Raw genomic sequence first — 13,461 nt, 5'->3', positions numbered from 1 at the left:
CACGCCGCATTACTGCAGTTATTGAGGCAAAAGGAGCCCCGACTAAGTATTGAGTGCTATACATGCACATTCTTTTCATGTTCATTCTTTTCAGTTGGCCAACATTAGAGAAACAAACATTTTTTCATTGGCCTTTAGAATATTCTAATTTTCTGAGATACCAGATTTGATGTTTTCATTGGTTGTCACCTATAAATATCAAAATTAAACGTAATAAACATCGGAAATACATTGGTCTGTGTGCATTGCATGAATATAATGTACAAGTTTCACGTTTTGAATGGAATTACTGAAATATTTTCAACCTTTTGATGATATTCTAATTTACTGGCCAGCACCTGTAAACATGCAGCTTTTGAATATCAATATAATATTGCAGGAAAAATATCACGATTTATTGTCATATAAATATTTTCTTAGATCCCTATTACTGAGGGTACGTGACTCTAAAATATTATTGCAGGTGATGTCCGTTTTCCTAAGTAATCTTCCCAGTAACCAATGAGACATAAATCTAGGGTAGCACCAACTTTGTCTTACAGACCATTTGTCAGGTGTTCAGAAAACTGGTCCATTTATCTCTACAGTGTTCTACATCTGTTAATGAAGAGGGCGAAGGACAAGAAATGCTCTTTGAAAGATATTAAAGACAGAAGAAGCAAAGTGGGAAAAGTAGCATGATGTTAATAGTCTTTCTATATTTTCAGTTTGGTACTCTGGTTAGAAAAGCAAACAACTTAAACATCTACTCTGATCTTTTATCAAATTACCTGGGATTTGTATCAAGGCAACACTACATAGAAATCAGATCATCTCTCATGCATGCTTTGGTTTTGATTCTAGATTTCTGCAGATGGGGAGTGCACCAGTTTAGAGGTCGACCAATATTGTTTTTTCTATGGCCGATATGTAGGAGACATGGACAGTCGACGGCCGTTGTGTACTTTCTAGACATTTTCCACCTTGTTTTCATGCTAAAACGTATCTAATAACATAACATAACATAATATCTGAAGCAGAATCCGTTTTGAACTCTGAATGTAACTAACTGTTAAATCTTATTTGTGCACTGCTAAGTGTTAATGTTAGACATCTAAATGAAGTTAATTGAAACTATGTATTATGCAAATGTTATTAGTGAATGTAAAATAAATTTTCAGTAAAATCTGCAACAGCATCAGACCAAGTACAAATATTGACCGATGCAAATATTTAGAAAAGGTAAATATCGGCCAACCAATATATCAGTCTACCCCAACAACGGTTAGAAAAATGGGTTGCAGCTGGTGAGCGAGTGGTTAAATGTTTTCTTCCCAAACATTTGGGTCATCTACTCAGACGTTAACACACAATAGCCTTTAAGTCTGTAGATGTTTATAGTTACATCATTTTAACATGTTTGTTTAGTATTGCAAAAGGCCACCTAAAAATAAAACTCTAAACTTTAGCACCAAAAGTGATCAGCTCTATGTTTTACATTTTTGCTGACAACAGATGGAGAAGTAGCAGCAGCTAGATGCAGATAACAGGAAACATGGAACTAGCACGCTGTGGACCACTCGGTTAATTCAATAAAATCCAAAAGGCATAATTAGAAAGAAGCACACAGATCCTTTCCATTCTGTCTCAGTGTCTGTTGATGCATTTGTGCACTTCACTACAATGACTGCTGGTGACTTCATAAATTAAACACTGGCAGAGATACAGGTCTATAATGACAGCGATAAGCCGGCTGAAGCTATTTACGAGGATAGAAAACCACAGATGGTAGAGTAGGAAGTAGGAAACGCTACTGAAAATAATTATTTACCTTGAATGAAACTTCAAACCGTCAAAATATATAATAAAATAAAAACTGAACATGGCTAAATTTTTGAGTAATAAAGATCTTACATGAAGAGTGAAGAGTCGAGGTAAACAAAAAGGAATCTGGAGAATGGAAAACAGAAGATAATAAAATGTGTTTGGCCTTGGAGTTCTCCGATTTGATGAGGCCAGCATCTCAAAGAGCAAGGAATTTCCTTTCTCTGCTAATGAAAACAAGCTCAGTAACATTCAATTCAACATCATTCTATTCATTATATTTACACACGTCTTCATTTGCATTTCAGCACAAGAAGGATCAAATCTGAAGGGCAATCACAGTCAAGGTGACAAACTATTAACTCCGAGGTTTGATTTATTAGGAGATAATACATTTTCAGGTCTTTACCAGGTCCCAGAGGTGTGGACTCGAATCATATGACTTGGACTCGAGTCATTATTTTAATGACCTCTGACTTGACTTGATAAAATCTATAAAGACTTAAGGCTTGGCTCAGACTTGAACACCAATGACTTGCGACTTGAATCGACTTGCATCTGATGCCTTGATGATGACTTGAGCTAATTTGATATTTTAGCACAAAAGTGGCCTGACATGGACAAAAATCATAAATCATTCTTGGTTCTGGGTTTGATGTTGTACTGCTAACTGCAGCAGCTTTTTGTTTATACTCAGTTTCAGTTGTACTTTCTGCTGGTTTGAGCAAATAGATGAAGCTTTAAGAAGCTTTATTTCTGGAATGTATTTATTATCATTGTCATTAAATAGAAGTTGGACAGATGACTTGATTATGACTTGAAAATTCAAAGTTAAGGACTTGGACTTGACTTGGACTTCCACATCATTGACTTTGGACTCAACTTGGACTTGGTTGTCTTTGACTTGGAATTGACTCGAGGCTTGACTGGAAAGACATGTAAAGACAATGCAAAGCAGTGACTTGGTCACACCTCTGCCGGGTCCTAAAAGTGGGTAAAAGGCACCCTCGTTGAGACATGTAGCAATTTTTAAGTGAAGAAAAACTTTAATTCAGAAGTAATGTAAAAAAAACTCCACCTAATAATTCATTAGCTCGTGGATTCTTACATGCACCTTCTAGTTTCTCACATCTCTGTGAAATCCTTTTGGCTTCGTTCTCTCACATCGCCACCTTCGTTCATGGAGGTTTATGAAGATTAACTTATGCAAAAACTAATGAGTTACGTACACAACATTTCAAATTAATAGAATATTCTACAGTAGCTAAAAATAGATTGTGATGCAACACTGCAATGCATTGTGGGAAGTAGCCCTAGACATGCAAGCATGGGTGCCTATGGGTCTGAGTCCTTCTGCTCATCTCAGAGTTGTAGTTTCGTCTCCTGAATATGTTAAAACGGGAAGGAACTAAGCACTTCGGTTGGGGAAGGAGCTGATTGGACTCGATACCCAGATCGGATGCTGGGGCGGACGTTTTTGATCCTTTTTCAAAGCTGGGTAGCATCCGGTGAATCTTGGTGAACAATTGATGGAAATAAATCTTGTGACACTGCAGAAGCCTACTGAAAAATGCCACAGTGAATGCGTGCTGTAATCAGTCGGTTTAACAAAATATTAGAGTCTGTGACCTTTTTTGGGTGGCGTATGTCTGTATAGCAGAAAAACCTACTCCAGCTGGGATTATGTTTGACTCCAGAAAACTTCGGTAATACAGGCGTTCTTCGTCAACCCGAGCCCCAGGTCCTCTGCCTCAAAGTCCAACTCATAGAGCCCAGTTCATTGTGCTTGGCAGCTGGTGTGACATGTTTGTTGTGAGAGGCTGTATTTTGTGTTGCCTTGTGTACTGTGGTATAACATCTTCATCTTTGTCTTGTCTGTTCAACAATATTCGTTCTAAGAGTTTTTAATTGCCCAGAGAAAAACTTCTTAAAGCAAACACTCAAATATGTTGTAAATGTTCAGCTTTCTTAAAAAAAGGCCTTTAGAGTAGGGATGCACCGATGAATCGGCATTTGATGTAATCGGCCGATAGCGCCCCTATCGGTTATGATCGGAATTTTCAAAATAGATCAAAGCAGACCGATCAGGTAGGGTTGTCACGGTAAACAGTGTAGCGGTAAACCCCGGTAAAAAAAAAAAAAAAGTTGACAATAATAATAACCGTCTTGTTTTTTAAATAACTATATTATCTTGTTGGGTTTACCGTGGCTGCGGTGTAGGCTTGATGACCCTTACCAGCCACCGTATCAACGGCTGAAGTTGCCGGCGGCACATGCTCACTTTGATGTTTACAACCAAAACTTTCTTGACGCTAAAGCTGAAATAATGGTCAAAGGAGGAGACGGCAGCACTCAGGAGGACATTTATTATCCCTCAAAGAAGACAAAGTCGGAAGTACTGCATATTTTAGATATTTGAAGAATGGCGAGGGACAGTTGATAGAAGACGGCGATCCTGTTTGCAGCACGTGCAGAAAAAGTGTCTGTGAAAGACAGCAACGCTTCAAATCTCATGACACATCTGCGTGACCATCACCCACAACTCTACAGTCAACGCAAGGCAAGCTAACGTTAGTGTTTTAGCTAAAATGCGTGATCCGAGGATTTGGGTCGAGGGAGAATGCAATGAGTCGCTATATAAAGCAGCCGCAGCGCCGCTACCTGCATATAAACCGTGTCGCGGACACCCCCATGTTGAAATGACGCTATGCATTACGGGGCTCCCAGGAGCAGATAAGAGTTGGTTTCTCTCCGAGAATAATTATGAATTTAAAAATGATTACTGCCTGATGACATTTTCCCAAATCTGCAAAGCTCACTGGAAGGACACAAACCGAGGACAATATTTTCCTAATATAGGGTTTATTACTCAAGTAAGGGTAAAAAAGTATCTGATTAGAAGGCTACTTGAGTACTGAGTACCATCTGATCTAATACTTTTAAAATGATGACATCAAACAGACTAAAAATAAGAAGTTATGGGCAAATATTGGTATTTTTAAGACCAAAGGGAAAAAATGTAAACAAATAAACAATATAATTACAAAATAACACATTTTAGGCAAAATTTAGACACAAACTGAGGACAATATTTCCTGACATACAGGGTGTATTTAATTGTGTGAAAATGTAGCACGTTTAAAAAAAATACTGCGATAATACCGAAAACTGTGGTAATTTTGGTCACAATAACCGTGAGGTTAAATTTTCATACCGTGACAACCCTAATACAGACCATTTTAGATTAGGTTACATTTCCTTTATTCCCAGATTATGTAGTTTGTACCACTCATTATAATGTTGTAGGAAATTTCTGGCCAAACCACGTGATCGGTATCGGTGATCAGCATTCTTTGATATCGGTATCGGCAGCAAAAAACCTGATCGGTGCATCCCTACTTTAGAGTCTGGGATTTACCGTTAGGGGATTCTAAAACTGACTGAAATGGTCTGAATTTGATGTGAACTTGCTTGGATATCCAATCCTTGGAAGCTTGCCAACTGCTTTTAAATGTTTCTGAAGTTGAATAGGTGAACTGTGGAAAGATGGACTTCCAATGGTCTGGAATTGGCTTTCCAATTTTTTCTAGACTAATGAGCAGCAGCAGCAACAGATACTTTTCTGGATTTGTTCCAGAATTTTTCCTTTTTGGCATTATGTTAACAGGCAAGATTCTTCACACCTTCAAAGGTTTTTGTAATCAAACTTACAAGATGTTTGCTTCGATAAATGTCTTCACACATAATGATGAAAGATTAGTCAACTGAATTCATTCGGCAGCTAATTAATTCTTATCAACGTCTTATTTGGGCTGCAGTTTGTGCATAAGAATTAAGGTTTCACCAAAAGCGTGACACAAAAAACCCCAGGAAATCCAAAAGCAACAGTTAAGTCAAACATTTTAGTAATACTTGCTTTTTGTACAACGCATTAATATTTACAGACATTGACTAATTTTGTCTCACTTTCAGATTACTTGTTGCAGAGTATAAGCTTCCAAATCAACACTAATTTGAGAAATCTGAAACCAGAAGAAGCTGTTTTGTCACTATCATCAGGTTTTCCCATCTGCCAGCAGAATGTAGTTGATGAAGATGGGTACCGCCTTGGGGTTGGAGCAGAGGATCATTACCACCTGACTTCAGCACATCTCCATAACAATGACTTCCATAATGACTGCCAAAAATGCAGCTAAACACAGAATACGGAAGCGGCTGCTAATGAAAGGTAATGGCCTGTAACACATTTAGAAGCTGTGCGTAAAAGAGTGGATAGAAATCTGGAAAAAAGTAGTCTGCAAAAAAGTGAATATGCTACAAAAGGTGATTATTGTCTTTCAGAAGAAGAGATAGTTCATATCAGGGAAGATGGAAAGCCTTAATGCAACTCTGGGTCAGATGTAACAAACACGTTAGTCAGAAGTTTTAAACTAGGGACATCCCTCGAGTCCGAGTCGAATCTGCCAATACCGAGCCGAAACTTCCGATATGTAAAACATTAATAAAGAAAGCAGCTTTATTTATATAGCACATTTCATACACAGAGGCTATTCAATGTGCCTTCCATTAGCAAGAACATTAAAATCAACGTGACAGAAAATACAATTTCAAAATTTATAAGTAACTAAGTTCAAGGGTGAGCAAATACAGTGCAGATGGTGCTGAAGGAGATCCGACGTGTTCTGGTCCCATGCCATTGGGTGATTTATAAATCGATTAAAGAAAGGACAGGATATATAATCAATCCAATACAATATTATAATGCTGTGAACATGTATAGATACTTTATTATACATTCTCACCAGCCTGTAATTCTACTTTTTTTATCAAATTGCACCAGACTGATGCTTTGAAATATAAAATGTCAGACATTTTCTACTGGGGGGGGGGCATGCCCGTGGACCCCCTAGAGTAATTTAACCCTCTGGACGCAGGCGTTGCAGATTTGCAACGTTAAAACCTACCTACCTGGTTACTCCACATACATCTTTCATGAGCATGTTTTAACTCAGAAGTACCCCTGAAGAACTTAGTAGTTTGTCCTTTTATCAGAACTTACTTTGAGCCTGAGAGGGTTAATACTAATCATCTTTTTCATGTCTGCTCTTTGGTGCTGGTGCACACCTTGTGGTGGAATAAGAACTGTATATATATATATATATATATATATATATATATATATATATATATATATATAAGCAGATTAAAGGCCAGCTCATCACCGGTCAAGTGCAACACGGGTGATGAGCTTTGCTGCAGCAGAGCGCACCAGGCACGAATAGAAGACAGAAAGTACCAGAGATTTTGAGCGGACATCAACAATCGTTTGTTAATCATATTTTATTTTGGGTAGCGCCACCTTGAGAATGTTACTGCAGCTGTGCACAGGATGCAGCTGGCTGGAGCGCGCAATTAATCAGCACTCTGCCGCTCTTTGTGTCTCCGTTCAAAAGAATCTGCGGTACGCTGAGAGTTCATATAAATAATGTAACATCGGTAGAAACTCGATCTGTTGTCGGGCTCCCTCTGGGTGTGTAAGTTGATGACTTCCAAGGCAGCCCGTCATCCTTTATATGAGAACCGGCTCCCCGTGATTCAAAATCCTGCATCTGAGACCCGATCAGGAGGTAATGTCCGATCCATATCAAGGCTGAAACCACGTGATCAGGACAGATTTCCGATCATGTGATCAGATCTGGACATCCCTATTTAAAACCTCAGCATGACAGTCACTCAAGAATGTTCTGTGTTATCAGAGAATAGAGAAAAAGAATAAGGAAGATGTGAAATTTTACTGTGAAATTCAAATAACTAACAGACCTCCAAATAAATGAAAGCATCTAAGCTACTGGTCCAGCCACATTTTTCTTCTAAAGTCTGTGCAATAAAAACTGCTGTCAATCATCAGTAATATGACAGTAAAATGTTATGTGATGCTATTAATAACTGAATCTCCAAGCTTTCCTTCACCCATGTATCCAGTAAAGGGATTATAGAGCAGCTCGCTAACGAGTCAGGAGAAACCAGACGATGTTCTAATTCAGAGCCGGAGGCTACTGGAGACCTAGCTGGACTAAGTTGAGTATTTTCTGATGGGGATAAAATTACCCTGTTAAAAAAGGGCAATCAAATTTTGGATTTAATAGGTGCAAATGAAATTAATATGCAACTTAATGAAACTAATATTGTGAATCGATTTGAACCTAAAATTAAATTTTGGTGGTTAGTCCCAGGTGAGACACTACAGCGGGGTGCTGTGAGGATCTGCACTAATAAAGTGAAGGGCATAATTAAGTAGATTCATGTTTCATAGACTATGAGAAGTAATTTGAGAGAAGAAATGGGTTTTTAAGAAAATTAATCTTCAGATGATCATCCTTTACAGTAAAACTAGAACTCGATGGTTTTAAAACAGTAAAAATCACTCCTGTTAGGTGTTGGGTTTCTATGACTCAGTGGAGTCTTTCTCTGGCTTTACATCCTTTCACACAGTCACGCTAACCTCTTTGTTTTTCTCACCACCATGTTGTATTATTCAAGTGAAAGTCTAACCGTATGTTTTATTTCTCTTGAGAACCGACTCATGACTGATAAAAAAGATGTTGAGAGAAAAACGAGTGTGAGTAAAAAACATCTAAATATAACACAACAGTGAGGGTCACTGACTAGTCAAGAAGACTGGAGTCAAATGCAGAACCAGTGTGTTTACCAGGTGAGCTGACTCAGCCTACTGTTGCTCACACATCGATTTCAGGAGATGTAAGAAAACGTTTAGGCTTCTTTATGAAGATCAGGTGTAGATAACATCCTTTGTCAGTGGCCTAGTGGTAGAGTGTCCGCCCTGAGACTGGGAGATCAGGGGTTCGATTCCTGGTCGGGTCATACCAAAGACTTTGAAAAAATGGGACCCAATGCCTCCCTGCTTGACACTCAGCATTAAGGGGTTGGATTGGGGGGTTAAACCACCAAATAGTTCCCGAGCATGGCTGTGTCTGCTGCTCACCGCTCGCCCAGGGGATGGGTCAAATGCGGAGAACAAATTTTGCACTCACACCTGTGTGTGTGTGACAACTAATGGGACTTTAATATCGTGAAATAGACAGTTCTGTATTTTCCTATCCCTGCTCACATGCACTATATTTGTTGACGAAACACGGAAACTAAACACAACCTCTAAATGGTATGTGCACATTTTGGCTTGATTCAAACTTGCTGCTTGTGTTGTGTGTGTGTGTTTTCTTGTACTTACTACCTAATGAAAACCATTTCCACTATTTTCCCGACAAAGTGAGGACATTTTTAGTCCTCACTTTTGTTTAAAGCTTAGCAGTTGGTTTTAGAGATATGGTGTAAAATTAAGCTTTAGTTAAAGTGACAGTGTGTATTTTTCCTGGCGATAGAGGGCAGTAGATACCTAAATCGTTGCAAGCAAGCAGTATTTTTGTGCTGCAATAAGACCTTACCAATGGGTGCCCTTAGGGTCAAAAAGCCCTGGGGAGTGCAAACTTTAGCAAAATAACAAGCACATCAGACTCCCTTTCATCACTGACAACAAATTAAAATGTAAATGTGTAAAACAACATTTAAGAATGATGAAAGTTTTGTAATTGTTTCTACAAATCAGTATGCATTTTGTGCTCATGAGCCCCCGTAGAAGGAAACATGGCATTTAATATGGCGTCGCCCAGAGACTTAGGCCCGCTCCCGTGTATTTTAGACCTGATTTTTAAGGCTATATGTTATGAAGCCACCAATATTTTTCAACAACTGGGCATCATTTCATTCATTTTCAACAACATTTTCATGGATATTTCAAGAGATTAACGGTAAAAACTATACATTGTCTCTTTAAGGTTAGGATTAGGAATAGATCAGCATTGGTTAGGGTTAGGCATGATAAAGTCACAATAATGAATTGTCCTCACAATGATAGAAATACAAACGTGTGTGTGTGTGTGTGTGTGTGTGTGTGTGTGTGTGTGTGTGTGTGTGTGTGTGTGTGAATCTGAATCTCCTGGGTAAGTCTCCATCAAATGGTAAATAATTGAAAACATCTAATGTGTAAATAACTCTAAACCTGTTCATCTTTTCATCCCGTATTAATTTTTTGATTTGAGGACTTTAAAGGAGTAGATGACTTGTTTAATAAATACATTTTGTAGTGGTCTCTAGTAAGAATGAATGCCTTGGAAATCATTCTTGGGAGGAAAAAATATACAGGTGAACTATTTCTCTGACCTAAAGATTGCCCACATCAGAGCTGAGCTCCAGACGCCAAGATTTAGAGTCTTACTTCCTGATAACTGGACATCTCTCCCCGGACTGGAAAACAGCAACACGACTCTACCACTGGCTTGCAACGTGGATGTTTTATCTCCACAAATACCACACACCTGGAGGAGTGTATGAAACGTGGTGCAGTTGCTTATGCTAACGGCTAGCTTAAACTAGCTGAGACTTCCGCTGCTGATTCCCAGACGCGACACCTACAACAGCCTTCATCGTCGTGAGTCAAGATGGGTGAGTCCAAGAATGTTAAGCGACAGTGTGACGTAGATCTGTCAGGATTTTAAACTCCTAGAGTTTCACCCTCAGTTTCCTATCAGAATTTGTGAGACTATTTTCATGTTCAGTCTGCATGAAAAACCCAGAGTGACCGATTATAAAAAAGTTTTTTCTGTGAACCACACCTTTAAAGATCATCCTCTGTGTATTAAAAACAAAACACCAGCTTGACTTCTGGAGTAAAAGTAAGAGCAAGATCTTAAATCGCACCACGTGCTCACCCAAAACACACACACACACACACACACACACACACACACACACACACACACACACACACACACACACACAAAATAGGTTTATGGTTACAAATGTTCTCTCTGACGCAGAGACTCAGGATAAAAACTCCAAAAGGATGTTGTGAATAAGAGTCCTTTGAGTCACACAAGGATCCTTCTGTTTCAGCAGCTGACAAATGTCACCAGTGATGTCACCACCGCCGCAGGCGGACACAATGAAAACTCACCCTCCTAAAAAAGAAAACAGAGGACACACTCACTTTTGTTTCTAATTTCCCTAATTTGGGATGACCATATCTAATTAGTGACACCAGTTTCAGAAAATCCTAAAGCCGTAGGCCTGCGTTTTCAGTAAGAGAACTGTTATTTTGAACAGAACTGGCTGACAACAATTTCATTCAATCAGACATGTGAGTAATCTACTGTTCCACTAAAAGGGTTCCCGTGTAAAGAGCAAAAACACGGGGATTTATCTGTAGCCAGTCTGACCCTTTTTGAAAAACGAGATCATCTGGATCAGAAGCAGACCCCCTGCTGGAAAGAGGCGGGTAAAGGACTCACGTCTGCACACATACACACACATCACACACACAGATGGATGCGCACACATCACATCACACATTCACGCGCGCACACACACACACACACACACACACACATGGATGCACAAACATCACATCACACACACACACATGCACATAAACACATCACACACATGCACAAACATCACAAACATACATGGGCGCACACACATCACATACTCACACAAATGCACACAAATACACACGCACACACACACGGACACAAACACATTACACACACACATGCATATGCGCACGCACACACACATACATACACACACACACCCCACCCACACACACACACACACAAACCACACATATGCACACATCACACACCAAGGATGTTTGGCATTGTTTGAACCAGCAAAATGTCCCCACAATGTGGAAATATCCACACACTACAGGTTAAAGTTAAAATTTGCCCAGTTAAACATATAAAGAAAAGTACACACACACACACACACACACACACACACACACACACACACACACACACACACACACACACACACACGACGCCATGCTGGTCAAAATTAGAAATACCCCCAAGCATCATACACACAATTTAAATTAAATTCAGTTGCTAATGCACACATCTGGATATATTCTACAAACAGTGTAAATAAATGAATAAATAACTAAATAAACTAGAAAAGCAGGGACTTCATTTCGTTTCCTAAGTAAAGCATAACAAAGCTTTGTAGGATGGCATATAACAGGAACATGTGGTACTCCGTTTGTTTGGGTTTCTGAAAAAATAAATAAATAAATAAACAGCTAATAAATTCAATAAAAGAGAAATTTTGATTTTTGGTTGAAAATATCTCATTGATAGAGTTTTGCTGTTTATGTGGGAAATGACAGCGCTAATATTTGTTTCCAACATCTTGGTCTAATAGTTTATATTCCAACAGATAATTATTTTCACTCTCACTGCATTACTTTTCAGTGAATAACAAAATCTATTTTTCAAATTAATTCTACTTTTTCTATCAACAGAAGCAATCATAATCTATTAGCTGAGAAACTGAGAAACTGCAAACATGTAAAAACAAGTTGTTTTTTATGTTCAGAGAACAACATTGTTAGAAAAGTTTCAGTGTTATAGTTACTGACGTAAATAAACCTGCAGCTGATAGAAAACCAAATAAAAAAAGACAGTAAATATATACGCCCATTACTTAAACGTTGAGTAAAGACAGATGCATCCTCCTCAAAGGGCTCAAAGCTTTAAAATCTAAACCTTAATTGCATGTTATGTTTTAACTTTAAATCATGCTACAAATTAAAGCCACAACAGCAAATTTTTACATTTTTTTCATGCCTCTTAACATTCTAACATAGTATAATGATAAATATATTAAGGAGATAAAAACAAAATGAAAAAAAAAAAAATTCTCGTACTTGTCGAAAACCTTGGCCATTAACACGTTTCGGACCAAAAGCGACCATTGGACCATCCAGCTGTCAGTCTCGCTGAACCGCCGCCCTTCCACTACTCACTCGCATATTTAGCAACAAAACACCACTGGTGTGAGGGATTCTCCACTCAATAATATCAGAGAAACAGCCGGCTGCTACCGCTCCACCCTTAGGACAAACTACCAGAGTCCAAAAAATAACAATGCCATTTGAAGTGACGGACAACAAAAGACGTTTAGACCTAGAAAACTGGTGTTTAGCGCTATCTCGTTTGCTCTCGCATCGCGGGTTGCAAGGGGAGGGGTGAGGGTTTTGTGACTGGGTTTCCATTTAAAACCTAACAAGATTTGTTTAAACGCTTTTAATTAACATAAGAGTTTAATTTTTGCTCATAAGGTCTGGGAATAGACAACGTCTGCCAGTAAAACCATAAAGATACAAATGAAGAAGATGCATTGCTCCAACGTGAAACATGCTGATGTCACCACAAAGCATCGCCATGCCCCTTGTGTGTTATGACACGTAATCGTTAAAACTCCAATCTCTGATAATATAGCAGTAATAAATAAAGACACCATGCTGGTTTGTCTCTGTGTTTAGCTGAATTCAGCCAAGAGGGTTGAAGGACACTAATGGGAAGTCCGGTGAAACCTGAAGCATCCCTACGAACAAAAACAAAAGCTAGTACTAAATAATTAAGACAAAAAGTCAAGAAAATCTTGAATTAAAATGGCTCAGGTCTTTCAAATGAGCTTCAGGTCAAACCAGCAAAGCTCTGTTTTTAACCTTGTGAGGAGCCGTTATTGCACAGGCCTGGGAGAAACCCAACAGGATGATTGATGGAACATCAT

General features: G+C 38.7%; 1 protein-coding gene across 1 annotated transcript in view; it reads right to left on the bottom strand.

The window, feature by feature from the left end:
- cdkal1 (CDK5 regulatory subunit associated protein 1-like 1) overlaps positions 1–13,461 on the bottom strand; it is a 355,999-nt gene that overhangs the window by 206,904 nt on the left and 135,634 nt on the right. The gene's annotated exons all lie outside the window — the stretch shown is intronic.

The sequence above is a fragment of the Nothobranchius furzeri genome, chromosome 5, assembly GCF_043380555.1.
Source record: "Nothobranchius furzeri strain GRZ-AD chromosome 5, NfurGRZ-RIMD1, whole genome shotgun sequence".
NCBI lineage: Eukaryota > Metazoa > Chordata > Actinopteri > Cyprinodontiformes > Nothobranchiidae > Nothobranchius > Nothobranchius furzeri.
This window is presented reverse-complemented; position numbering and strand designations above follow the sequence as displayed.